This window comes from Tachypleus tridentatus, chromosome 13, assembly GCF_004210375.1.
Source record: "Tachypleus tridentatus isolate NWPU-2018 chromosome 13, ASM421037v1, whole genome shotgun sequence".
In the NCBI taxonomy this organism is placed as follows: domain Eukaryota; kingdom Metazoa; phylum Arthropoda; class Merostomata; order Xiphosura; family Limulidae; genus Tachypleus; species Tachypleus tridentatus.
The window spans coordinates 197,235,313-197,249,551 of record NC_134837.1 but is presented as its reverse complement, the minus strand read 5'-3'; the positions used below and the strand labels follow the sequence as shown (position 1 = coordinate 197,249,551).

General features: G+C 34.7%; 1 protein-coding gene across 1 annotated transcript in view; it reads right to left on the bottom strand.

Moving 5' to 3' along the window:
* The window catches only part of LOC143239227 (ornithine decarboxylase-like), a 36,537-nt gene extending 32,227 nt beyond the window's left edge, over nt 1-4,310 (bottom strand). The window contains exons 1-2 of the mRNA XM_076480125.1: nt 4,099-4,310; nt 1,664-1,792 (exon numbers count right to left, since the gene is read on the bottom strand). The gene's annotated coding sequence lies outside the window, so the exon portion shown is untranslated. The remainder of the gene's footprint in view (nt 1-1,663; nt 1,793-4,098) is intronic.
* Nucleotides 4,311-14,239: the final 9,929 nt, after the last annotated feature.

The window sequence follows — 14,239 nt, the reverse complement described above, 5'->3', positions numbered from 1 at the left end:
TACTGCAGCTTCAGATCAACCATAAATCCATCCTTCATATGGCAGTACTCTTTAAAACTACCTTTACATGTCCAACATTACAGATTACATGATTTTTTGCTTCTACAAAGTCCCACTAAACAAAATTATTTTATCTTCACTTTCAGACACTAGGATAGCTCTTCAGAACAGTGGGAAAATATAAACCTTTCTTTTCCTCTGAAAAAACAGTTCATAAAAGGTGAAGATCAGGAATAATTAGGAAAAGAAGGATCCACATGGAATATATTAAACATTTCTTTACTTCTATGCTCAGTACAAATGAGTATAATCAATGTTACCACATCACCAGTAGTTGACAGTATGATTCAATGCTCAGTACAAATGAGTATAATCAATGTTACCACATCACCAGCAGAAGAGAGTATGATTCAATGCTCAGTACAAATGAGTATAATCAATGTTACCACATCACCAGCAGAAGAGAGTATGATTCAATGCTCAGTACAAATGAGTATAATCAATGTTACCACATCACCAGTAGTTGACAGTATGATTCAATGCTCAGTACAAATGAGTATAATCAATGTTACCACATCACCAGCAGAAGACAGTATGATTCAATGCTCAGTACAAATGAGTATAATCAATGTTACCACATCACCAGTAGTTGACAGTATGATTCAATGCTCAGTACAAATGAGTATAACCAATGTTACCACATCACCAGCAGAAGACAGTATGATTCAATGCTCAGTACAAATGAGTGCAATCAATGTTATGTCACCAGCAGAAGACAGTATGAAAATAAAATAAGATAGATGTTTGCTGAGCAAGCACCAATTTAAACAGACAACTGGATGGTGTGCCAAAAGTGAATGGAAAAAAAACTTCAATATCTTGGTAGTATGCATAAAAAAAAAGTGAAACAAAGCACTTGACAAACATTCACACAGCACCAAAATACCCCACTAACAAAGTTAAATGAAAAGTTAATCCCACACAATGTCCAATTGAAAACTTGCAGGTTGAGAAGTCTACTTTTAACACATGTTATTTTACAAACCACTATTTTGTAAATGTTTTACCCCTCAAAATTTAATTTAACCCCCATATAAAAATGATGTACCTTTATTGTTAAGCTACACAATACTTGAGTAAAATCTGCACACATCCTGAAAATTTTGGAAAATTCACTATACAAGTTTATTGAATAACCATACTAGAGCTCTTCTGAAATTTCTTTGAAAGTTATGATCAAGTGATGAAGGGAGCTAAGCAAGGCTGGGGAATGCAAAATCACATGTTTCTGGAATTTGTTTTAATGATGTAACATTGCTGCACTTGCACAAATTAAAGGCAAACTAACCCCCCTCCATTGTCTTACAAATAAATTTTTTAGCCAAATATTTAAATTTCTTGCATATTCATCAGATAAACATTTACATTCCATACCTCTTAAAAACTTACTCTGAGATAAATAAATACCCTTAGTTTACAATTCCAAACTGTATTCAGATATCAAATTAGCAGTTGAATACGTTTTAGTATTGACTTTTGCTTTTTTTTGTGGATAAAGGAAAGACAAACATGAACTGTTGACCCAGTCTGATAATCACACCTTCTAGATAAACAGGCTTCTACAATGCTTGTTTAAAACACTGCTTCTTGCTTATATACTTACATGGCTAAACCAGAAAAACTGTTGATGTCAGTCTCAGCTTTCACCCCAAGGTGGTCCGTCCTCACAGTTGCACTCCTCAAACAGGAAAGGACCCTCAGGGACTTGTGAAAACTCTACGGCGAGCCTTCCCTATAAAATAGTTTGCAAATGATTTTATGTAATACCCCCATGACAAATTATATTTGTCTGGTTTTCATAATACACACACACACACACACCAGTACCCATGTAACTCTTGCTTGGAATATACCAATATATTAGTTACAAATAATTTGCCAATACTGACTGCTATATTTGCAAATATTTATAAAATGTTAGCCACTATTGAGCCAATAACTTTTCATCTCATCTTCCTGATTATGAGTTTAATAGTAATGTGCTAAAAAGAAAATCAAATGTTTTCCGATTCATATTACAATAAAATGAACAGTACTAAATACAAGGTGTTCAAAAACATTGTCCCATACTACAATGAGTAATTCATACAAATTTAAGTGATAAATCTCATTTCCCTATACAGCTCAACTACTGGGAACACCAGCTCAAATAAGTTGCCTTTAAATCCCCTAGATCATGAGAATGTAAAGTCAGGATATGAAATATTCAACCTTGAAAAACAAGTGATGTTTTTCAAATTGTTATACACAAAATACTTTCACCTTTCTATAACTGTTTTAGAATACCTTTATTAACATGTATTCAGATACATGTTAAGATTTTCATGCAGTCTCTGCAAGCAGTTAATAACAGGCATTAACTCAAAAGTCACCAAGTGGTTAATACCTTCTACACAGGTACAAATTTGTATAAAGCACCTTGGTTTGGATTATCTATGTAGACACTTATGGTATATTACACTAAGAACTGGTTATAAACAACTTTCACACAAGACTATTAGTTTCTTTTTTGCATTGGAAGGATTCCCCTTCAAATCCAGACTCCAGTTAAACTAAATTCACAATTATGTTAGATACACATTATTCATTACAAATGAAGATATTACCTTCCTTGTTTACTTGTGTTTATTCTTAACTATCTGACAGTGTTTGATTTATTCTTTATTTCATAGTCCTAAATTCTTTATTTTGAAAATATTTTAAGAATTGCTGTTGGCCAACAATGTACCTGAATACCACAAATAGCACTACTTGTACAATTCCAACCAAGTTTTAAAATTAACAACAAAGCAATAATTATGCTTATTGACAAACCTGTATATATATTTCCTAAATGAATATATCCTTTAATCACTCAGTAAAACCAACAAATATTAGAGAAATATTCTCCATAACCCCATTCCAGAAATGAATTGTGTACAGGTTCCATTTATACTGAAATTTCTTCAATATTTACAATGTGCATTCATGTGAACACATCAACTTTCAAATCTTCCTAATACTGTACCATTTGGTCTTTATTATAATTTAGCAGAATAAGTCACTAGAGTACTTGTTAAAAAGTTATAATTTTTAAAAGTTTTTTCATTTGTTTTTAGAACTGCTGATAGTAAAGCAACAATATTGCCAAACAAACAATAAGATTCTGCAGTAGACATTACTGATTACAAAAATTTATTGCTGTTTCATCTAAACACATCTGGTTAAACACCTTTTCACCAGAACTTTATATGTTGTGAAATAACCAGCCAATACAAACAAGCAGCTGCTTTCATTATTGTCGTCAAATAACCCATTCCTAGTCAGCAGTGAGTAAGCTTTTAATACCAACTGATCAAATATAGAAAGATACAAGTGCTAACACATTGCATTTGCTAAAATTCTTTTAGAAATATATATAGATATATAGAAAATATTCCTTCAAGTGCAAAAGTTTAAAAAACATAAAATTTGTTATTTATAGAAACTTCTTTCCAAACTTAATTCTGCCTACTCATACTTGTAGCAGTTTCTGGACTTTATTACGAACCATGGCTGACCTTTCATTCTGTTGTATGTTGGTGAAATAATTAGTGGTACGTTACAGAGTACAAATATTATACCAAGTGTCATAAATTACAGTTACGGTCTATAATTAGGATATATATCGACAAGTAGTAGCATTAACATTTCTAGTACTGTACTACTACCAAAATACATTTACACTACGCTAGGTATACAGATTTAGAAATTAGTCTTTAGTTTCAAAGTTCAAGTAATGCCTGACGTAAGCAACCAACTTTATTAGATTGTTATCAAAACATGAATTGCAATAACTTGCATCGGTTTACGAGAATTGTGTTTAAGTATTCCGATACATATGTTCACGTTCTGAATGTTCTTTAATTAATTAAGTGCTAAAATAGTTCTGGTAGCAGTAAGTAAGCAAACAAGTAACAAGTTACGGCTGGTATGCAAGTAGAACTAGATCCTTTTACGTTATTCATTGCATTATTACTATTTTTAGTTAACTCAAAATGAAAAGTGTAATAGGATTACCTGACGAGAAGCTTCCCACCCGTTGATTCTAGCTCTAATTAATGACGGAATGGTGAATGATTAAGAAACAACGAGGAAATAAAAACTACAGTTGTAGCTGTACGTTTGGATAATCTAACGTCGAAATTTCTACCTTTCCACTCAATCTCAATTTCGTCTTCTAATTCCCCACTCCGAGTCTGCGTTGACGTATCCAACATATGTACATGTTTCTAGTACGCAAGCGCGTAGCAAAGCATGACGTCATTGCAACATTTAAACAAGTCAAAGTGTTTTTATAGCAGTCTGGAAAAGTGCCCCCACTCCGTCAATAGCAGCAACGAACCTACAACCAGTCCTAAATAACATCGAAGAATACTGCCAGAAATACAGAATCAAAATTAATATTCCAAAACCCAAGTCATAGTATTCAGCAGACTGAATAAGCTGAAAAAAGATCCACCAAAACTCTATATGAATGGATCACTTTTACTGACTGCTACTTCTGCTAAATTTCTAGGTCTAACCTATGACTCAAAATTAACGTGGCTACCACATATTAAAAATGTACTGATACGAATCTGGAAAAGAGCAAACTATGCAAGAAGTCTTTCAGGTAAAATCCAAGGAACATCACCAGACAACATACTTAAAATCTACAAAACGTACATTAGACCAACAATAGAATATGCATCACCTGCCTGGATTAACATAGCACCCACACATGTACAGAAACTTCAACGTATACAAAATTCTGTACTAACTTCAGCATACAAAGTACCACGTAGCACCTCAACCACATTCATGCACAAGTATGCAAACATAGATACAATAGCTGAAAGACTCTTGCATAATTCTCTAAAATATTTCAATAAGAATTGGCACAAAATGACTTAATGTGTGATCTCGACAGATATCACGTACATGATGTAAATGGTACTAAATACCTCTCCCTTTTAACATATATTTAAGAAATGTAACACAAGCTGGCCACTATGCACTAGACACTTAGTCCTTGTTTCTTTTATTTTTATAATTATTATTTTCTTTTTTTTAATCATTATTATTATTTTTATTTTCTTCTCTTTTGAATTATTATTCAAGTATTGAATAATAATAATTATTAATACTTTCTTTTCTGTGTGAGTGTTTGTGTTACTACAAGTAGTAGTAGCATTCTCTCAATCGAGAAAAGGAGAAAAATACAAAAATATATATATATATATATGAAAATACAAAAAAAAAAAAAAAAATTAAATGGAAAAAAAAAAAAAACTCCTTGTTCGTCCATGCATGGACGTGAAAATATACGTTATCTGGAGAGCAAAAGTCGGTTTCTAATTTTATTGAAAAAATACTTAAATCCCTCCAGATCTTCTACAAATTATGAAAATCAAAGTGTTGATTTATAATAAAAATCTAAAAGAAATATTTCCCAAACATTTTCATAATCCATATCAACTTAATTTATTATATTTTTCACTATTTTATTTAATTATAAAAACAAGATTTCAACTTAACAGTTTTCCAGTTTATACCTTCCTGGTCTTTTGGGACTGTAGTAAGCCTACGGATTTACAACACCATGAAATGGGAGTTGATACATCTTGGTGAACACAGCACATAGGCCCATGTGACTTTGTTTTTAAAAACACACACGGTTTATACTTATATCAGTTTTTAACAAAACACAAGTTTTAGCGCTATTTATTTTCCACTAAAATTATCGTTATAGTATTTGAAATCAATGATTACAATGTAAATTAATGTACTCTTCCTGGACAATGATGCTTCTTTGTTTTTGAATTTCGCACAAAGCTACACGAGGGCTATCTGCGCTAGCTATACCTAATTTAGTAGTGTAAGACCAGAGGGAAGGCAGCTAGTCGTCACCACCCTCCGCTAACTTTGCGTTGCTCTTTTACCAACGAATAGTAGGATTGAACATCACATTGTAATGCCCCCACGGCTGAAAAGGCGAGCATGTTTGGTGCGACGGGGATTCGAACCCACGCCCCTCGGATTACGAGTCAAGTGCCTTAACCACCTGGCCATGCCGGGCCCCTGGACAATGAAAAGAGTGCGAAGTTGGTTTACTTAATATTTCAATACCTTTATGGTCAGATGCCATACAGTAGATAGTTTGTTAAAATCAAATTAGTAAAGGTTGAAAAAAAGGCAAGTTAATTGTATACCAAGGTAGTTGAAAGAAAAAAAGAAAATGATGTTGAATTTTGAAACGGGTTCAAGCTCGATAAAATTAATGTAAAGTCTAGTACACTTTATGAAACGAAAATGATTTAGTTTTTTTTCTACCCTAAGGCACAAGCTCTACAGACTACGCAATTTTTATTTTCTCACAGCTCAGAATAGCTCTAAACATATTTCAACATCTTTTCTCTTACTACAGTTTCCCCATAGAACAGTGGTAAATCCACTGATTTATAATATTAAAATCAGCAGTTCGATTTCCCTTGGCGGACACAGCAGCTAGCCCAATGTGGTTTTGCTATAATAAAGACACATACACACACTCTTGCTGTGAAAAAAATTCGCAGTTTTTGGATTTTGTTATTATAGTCGTTATGTATATCTCCGATACAAGGCCAGACTAAGGCTTTTATTGGCTCTAGACTTTTCAATTTATAGGGGCCCCCTCGAGATAGAACCTCTACGTCATTTATAGTCATAGCTTGAGGCTCCTTAATTAGTGTGGGCTTCAGCGCAGTAAGCCCATGCCTTAATCCGGGGTTAGTCCTTTAACATTTTCAATTTTCTGTTCAATCAAATATTTTTTCGTTTTGTTGTTTCGTTTTTGAATTCGCACAAAGATACACGAGAGCTTTCTGCGCTAACCGTTCCTAATTTAACATTGTAAGACTAGAAGGAAGGCAGCTAGTCTCTTGGACTACTATTTTACGAATAAATAATGGGATTGATCGTTACATTCTAACGTCCCCGTGACTTAAAGGGCGAGATTGTTTGGTGTGACGGAGATTCGAACCCTCGACCCACAGATTGTGAGTTTAGCACCCTAATACTTTTGCCATTTTCGTTTTTCTAAAAGTTCTTTAAATTACCTCATTCCAAACTTTTGTCTCTTGTTTCGTGAGGTTTTTTTTACTTTGTGTCTTATTCTTTTTCTTTCAATTTCATTTTTCTTTCCTCTTGATTCCCGTTTAATTCTTTTTTCCATTATTACATAATTCCAACTTCAAGTATGTATCACCATCTTAAAGTTTATTCTAGATTCTATCCTACTTTTACCAAAATAATCCTATTCTTGACATCGGTGTTACAAACAGTTTATACTATATTGTTAGATTCTATTTGTTTATTGAGTGAAAATAGTGCAAAATCCAGTAGGCTTAACAATAACAAAAGCGATTTGTTTCTTCAGTCGTAAAAAAACAATTTTATGGGTTATGTTCATTGATAGATCTAACTCACAAAGAAAATATACAGTCACTTATGTGCGAGATCTTTACTTTGTTGAAACACAAGCTCAAAATTTACAACAATGAACTGACTCACCCAACTAACAGGCTCTCAACAATGGAGATGGTGATCAGAGTATAGGTGGGAGTTTTTCTGGACTAAAAAATGCCTAGCCACACGGCCGGAAAGAGGAATGGTACAGTTGGTGGACGAATGCACGTACACCATACAGACAAAGTTCTTACCATGAATAAAGTCATCCGGGAATATTTGACTATTTAATGTTTTCCTATCAAATCGGACGTTCCAGTCTCAGGTGAATCATGGATCTGCTATGGTTAGATATGGATAGACACCAAACAGATTCCTCTCCCTAACATTAAAAAGGATACCAAGAAAAACGTAGACAACTTCCTTCAAAGATTCCAATAAGCCACTACCTGAAGCTACTAATCTGAGGAGCAGATGATGCAATGTTCATTCCTGATTTGTATGTTCCAGCACTAAGCACAGTGGAATATCTTATAATCTTAATATGTTGTGTAGCCTGGCGTGAAATTCAAAACAAACTTTAATAAATTTCGTTTAGAAAACAAAACAACAGAAAAACATATTGTTCCACCTTTGAGATGTTTGACATTTATACCGTAATAACAACCAATCAAATTAATTACCTAACAAAGATGATCACATACTCAGACTTAAGCCACTGATAATACTCAGGACAAGGTTATAAGAAGAAATGTTTTGTGATTTTCTTTACAAGATAAAAACAAGTTAGTAGTTAACATCTAGGTTGTTTATTTGTTGTTTTACTCATTATAGCTCAAAGCAAAACACCAGACTGTCTGAGCTCTACCCACCAGGGGTAAATGAAAATTAAAAAATAACACATACTTCTTTGTTTGTTTGTTTTTGAATTTCGCGCAAAGCTACACGAGGGCTATCTGCGCTAGCCTTCTCTAATTTAGCAGTGTAAGACTAGAGGGAAGGCAGCTAGTCGTCACCACAAAGCAACTAGGTTGTCTGCGCCAAACAACCGGTAAAAAAATGGTAAAGTAACATTATTATGAAATGTAAAAATAAGTTATGTTGTGAGGGTACTGAGAGGCGTTTCATGCTAAATATATATATTCTATTACTCCAATAATACTCCCAATAAATATGCTACACGAATAGTTTCAGCCTTAGGCAAACATAGGTGAGGGCGTCTTAAATAGTTATCTTATTCTTAAAATAAAGTTAAGTAGATTCACACTGCGTCAACATGTTGACTGTAAACGTACTGAAGTTGGAAACCAACAAAATGTTTGGTTGGAAACACGTTCACATTAACATACATGTTTCTTGTACAATAACACATTTTGTGTCTCAGTGTTTTATGTAGTGCAGCTTTTGTTTCAGTTTTGAGTGAATCACAGGAAAGAAAAGGCGAAGGAGGCGGTTACGAAATTTTGTGAACAAATGAACACAACATGATAGCTATCAATCATTAATGAAGGACCTAAACGAGTTTAATCATGGTCGTCTTTATTCATCTAAAACTTTATGTCTCACACAGTTATTTAAGTAATTTTGGAGTTTCTCACGCGCTGTTGAACGTTACATTAGACAGGTTTTCAAAACCAATTGTCATTATCAAACGTTCCACCAGTTACAACCAACAAACTTCTGTATGCATTATTAGGCATTCAGAATCTTCTTCATTTTCCTCACAAAATTGTCGGAAAAGACGATCTTGAAATGCATGAGATTTGATAAAATTGACAACCTTTATTAGAATGGTAAGAGAGTCGTGCAAAGGTCCTCCCAAATTCTTTGAAACCAAATGTTGTTGATGAACTACGCAGTGTATGCAAGAAACTTCAGATACAGACAGTACTTTTTAAATGACCAATAAATTCCTTGTATCCACCTACCATCGAACCAGCACCACCAGTTACACAAGTCGTTATATTTTCAAGATGGACATTGTTTTATTTGAAATAACTCTTCAGTTCTTCAAAAAATTGTTTCACTTTTGGTGTCTGTTGCAAGTTTTTGAGCAAAAAATAATTTCCTCTCTGATCTGATTATCATCCAAAAACATATGTCATCAGTAGGGCTTCATTATCTTATAAACAGGATTCATCAATTTACAGAGCAAACCTTTTACCTGTAATTGTGCGACTAGTTGTTTTTTTAACATCATCTCCCATTTATCAGTACTGATGAGTTGCCCAAAGGGATTACCTGAGTAATTTAATCTTTACTTTGACTCACGACATTTGAAATTACAACAGAATTGTTTGTTTGTTTGTTTGTTTTGAATTTCGCGCAAAGCTACTCGAGGGCTATCTGTGCTAGCCGTCCCTAATTTAGCAGTGTAAGACTAGAGGGAAGGCAGCTAGTCATCATCACCCACCGCCAACTCTTGGGCTACTCTTTTACCAACGAATAGTGGGATTGACCGTAACATTATAACGCCCCCACGGCTGAAAGGGCGAGCATGTTTGACGCGACGGGGATGCGAACCCGCGACCCTCAGATTACGAGTCGCACGCCTTAACACGTTTAGCCATGCCGGGCCATTACAACAGAAACTGCTAGGAAAACCAAAGCTTCACCTATATTGCGTGGCTTGCCAGCTTTTGCTATTAATTTGGAATTCTCGCAGAATGCAAGTAAACCTTTGTCTACTGTAGCTGCTCTTTCACTAAACATTCGTTTTACCGTTGTCCTCGTTTGAAAATTATCGCGTAATGTTTCGAAGTAATCTAATGGTTTGTCTTTCTTGTCCTTGTGTGCTGTCTCCAAGTGTTTCCATAACTTACATGGCCGCATGCTTTCATATGAAAGTGTAGTTTTACATATTAAACACACTGGCATCCCACTGTCCTATGGTGAAGGAATAAAACCGTGGGTAAAGAAATATTGCTGACATTTCTTCTTCGTCGCACTATTCATGGGTAATCTGATACCTAAAAAAAACAAATCACGTAAATAATGATTATGATGATGATAAATTTATAGATATAATTAAGAAATATATATCAGTACAATTTTGTGACTACAGAGATAAGCTCATGTAGCAGAATTCCGTAAGTTTATATACCAGAATTCCTATTTACTGTTAGTTAGTTATCACCATTAGATTCCATCTAGGAACATAGGGCCGCAATCGCTTGCGGATTCTTCAACAAGTATTTAAGTGAGTAGGTTGTTAGCCCACTGCACCGAGCCGTCCCTAATTTAGCAGCGTAAGACTAGAGGGAAGGCAGCTAGTCATCACCACCCACCGCAAACTCTTGAGCTATTCTTTTACCAATGAATAGTGGGATTGACCGTCACATTATAACGCCCCCACGGCTGGGAGGGCGAGCATGTTTGGCGCGACGCGGGCGCGAACACGCGACCCTCGGATTACGAGTCGCACGCCTTACGCGCTAGGCCATGCCAGGCCCCTATTTACTGTATTGTAGTGAATATAAGCCGCTCTCGAATGTAAGCACCATGGTTAAAAATTGGCATGTTTATTGGAAACTCCCTCTCCGCCCGAATATAAGGCGCACTCTTATAATGAGAAAGATATGTGATAACATTGCTTTTTCCTTTACAGTCTATATTTTCTATCCAGTTAATTTTACAAGGAACAAATTATGTTTGCGTCATCACAGTGGTGGCAATGTCCACTTCAGTAACCATTGTTGGGAGTATTCAGAAGAAAGTTTTTCATCTGTTGTGTTGTGATACCACGAGAAATTTTTGAAATAAATAAGGTATTTTTTTTACCATGTATTGATTGTATTTAGTACTTTAAGCTTCTAATTATTTTGCTTGTAAACTGAGAACTGCGTAAGTGGTTAGAACCGAAAAAGACATTATTAAAGTAAGTTGATGAGCTGTTTGCAAAACATGACATGGAGAATTTTGAATTCATATGTAATATATGTTAACAATTTTGTCAAAAAAAGCCATGAAATCAATGACACAGAAGGAATTCGCTAAAACATTCGTGGACCCCTGTGGGTTGCGTGCTGGCATAAATACCTCAACTTTGGGTCGTTTCTTAACAAGGAACATTCAAGACATTTCACCAGATAATGTCACATATGAAACTGAACATCCACAAGAGCTGTAGGAAGAAAAAATTGTGCCTTTTCTCCACCCAAGAAAAGGATAATGACAAGGTAATGCTTCGTGTGTTTGCAACATCATGGGAAAATATGTGTGATGTAACTAAAACATTATGAGCCCATGTATAGTTTTTGTTCTTCACACGTTTCCCTCGCGTATTTTTTTTTAAATTTCAATAAAATATTTTATTTTGAAATATATTAGGTTTTCCTCACATAATATAACAGATGTGTGTTTAACAATAGTGTTAGTTCCAAAAAACTTTATGAATCCAGAGTAAATATCTTCTGGGGGAAAAAAAAATCAAAATTAGCGGTTTGTATGACAAAAAGCCATCACGGAGATTAAGGGTCTTGTTTATTTTTTGCACAACGCGCGATATTTTGAATGAAAAAAAAATTAAAATAGTACTTACCTAAGGATGAATTACACTTCCTTACACAAAAATCACCCCTGACTTTCAGATCATACTGACCTACTCATCTTCTGCACGACTCAAATATTCTCTCCCTTTTGACATAAAATTAGAGATGTCAGCACTGTACGGCTTTCACTGTACAGTAACACTTATTAAACCTTTCTAAGGTTAAGAGAGGAAACAAAAACGTGACGCAACAAACAGGCTCTAAAGCACGTAAACATCTTAACCTTGTTGAAATGATGAACTCACCAATAACATCTTTCACGTTTAAGTCTAATTATAACGATGAAAAAAGAAAACAAAACAGTAACTAGAACAGTGTGTTTTTATTATAGGAAAGCCATACCTTCTATCTGCTGAGTCCACTGGTAACTAGAACAATTTTTAAAACTTTTTATTTTCATTTCATGATTTTTTTGCGCTCGATCAAATTTCCGTATCCCTTTCAAGCCCACTGGCTACAACTGTGTACAATGTACACAGAGTTAATGTTTCCATTAAATATTTTCCTGTCATGTACTGAAGAGTGTCTTGAGGATGACTGTTCTCGTTTCTTTTATGTTATTTGGCCGATTGTTGTTGAGATGTATTACTCTGCGATGTAAGAAAGAGCTATTTTCACATTCATTTGTTGTAAAAAAAATAACTGCTGATAAAAATAATTCGAGTCTGAAAGAGAGTGTCCAAAGTGAGTTACAATTTATTTTCTAACATTATGTGGAGTAAGAATCAATTGTAGAGTTGATGTGGTAGAATTTGTCCATGAACGCTTAGTTGATGGAGTTGCGCGCCACACAACGATATTTTTGGTGCCATTGAGAAACAGTGGAAAACATTCACAGACACCAGACAAACCTTTTGATTGTTACTCGAGTATTAGTCGCATCTGATCTTTGGGGGATACGGAAACCTTTGATTCAATTTTAAATATGAAATATTTCATTCGGGCAGTGAAGTTTTGGTGGCCCACACAGAATTTACTGTGTCCCCCTAATTTTCCATCATTCACATGTGGCCCCTTAGAAACATGGCGTGGCCCCTGAGGGGCCATATAACCCATGTCGAAAACCATTAAGATAAAGAATGTTGAAAATGTAAAAAAACCTAACACCAGTGTCTTATGACAAGTATAGCTGTTATGACACTTTGCCAACTTGTAAAAGGTGTTCACACAATAATAAAGTAACATTATCAATACTTTTGGTTTACGTGTTTAATAAACATACTAATTATCGACTGAGATAACTTTTCGTTGTCCGAAATCTTGTTTCTTCCAAAAATTTATTACATTTTCCTAATTTCTTATACATTTTCTTTCCCCAGTGGCTCAGGGGTAGATTAACGTCTCACAATATTAAAACCGGGTTTTGATATTCGTCATTATATAGTTTTGTGTTTTACAACAAACGAACGTGCCTGCACATTTTACTTCCCCAGCATTCACCACATCGACGAAAATTGTTTATCAAAAAACGGAACGATAATGGAACGTTATCAACAGAAGCAAATCACATGACTTTCACCATTGTATTCACTGTTATGTTATATTCAGGGTATACTAGCTACTCTGGTACTTTACGAGAAGGGTAAAAAACAAAACTGTATAAATGTAAAGAAGAAATATTTTGCCAAATGGTTGTCACCCCAGCTGCTCTCTACATCTTTGCATTGTGTACAACTATATATCCAAATTCAGAAGGATGGTCCGTTAAGAAACAGAGTTGTGATATTTTGGTTTGGTTTGTTTTGAATTTTGCGCAAAGCTACTCGAGGGCTATCTGCGCTAGCCGTCTCTAATTTAGCAGTGTAAGACTAGAGGAAAGGCAGCTAGTCATCACTATCAACTGCCAACACTTGGGCTACTCTTTTACTAATGAATAGTGGGATTGACTGTAACTTTATAACGCCCCCACAGCTGAAAGGGTGAGCATGTTTGGTGTGACGGGGATTCGAACCCGTGACTCTTGGATTACGAGTCGTGTGCATAACCACCTGGCCATGCAGGGTCTTTTAGAAATGAAAACATACTGACTTATATGCATATCTTAGTAAACTTTAATAAAAAAGTATTCAATTCAAAATGAAATAACATACGCTGTATCGTCATGTTTACTAATTATAACCCTTTTAACAATAATTCATATTACGACTCGAACTTTTTGACATGAACTAACAAACACTAAAGCA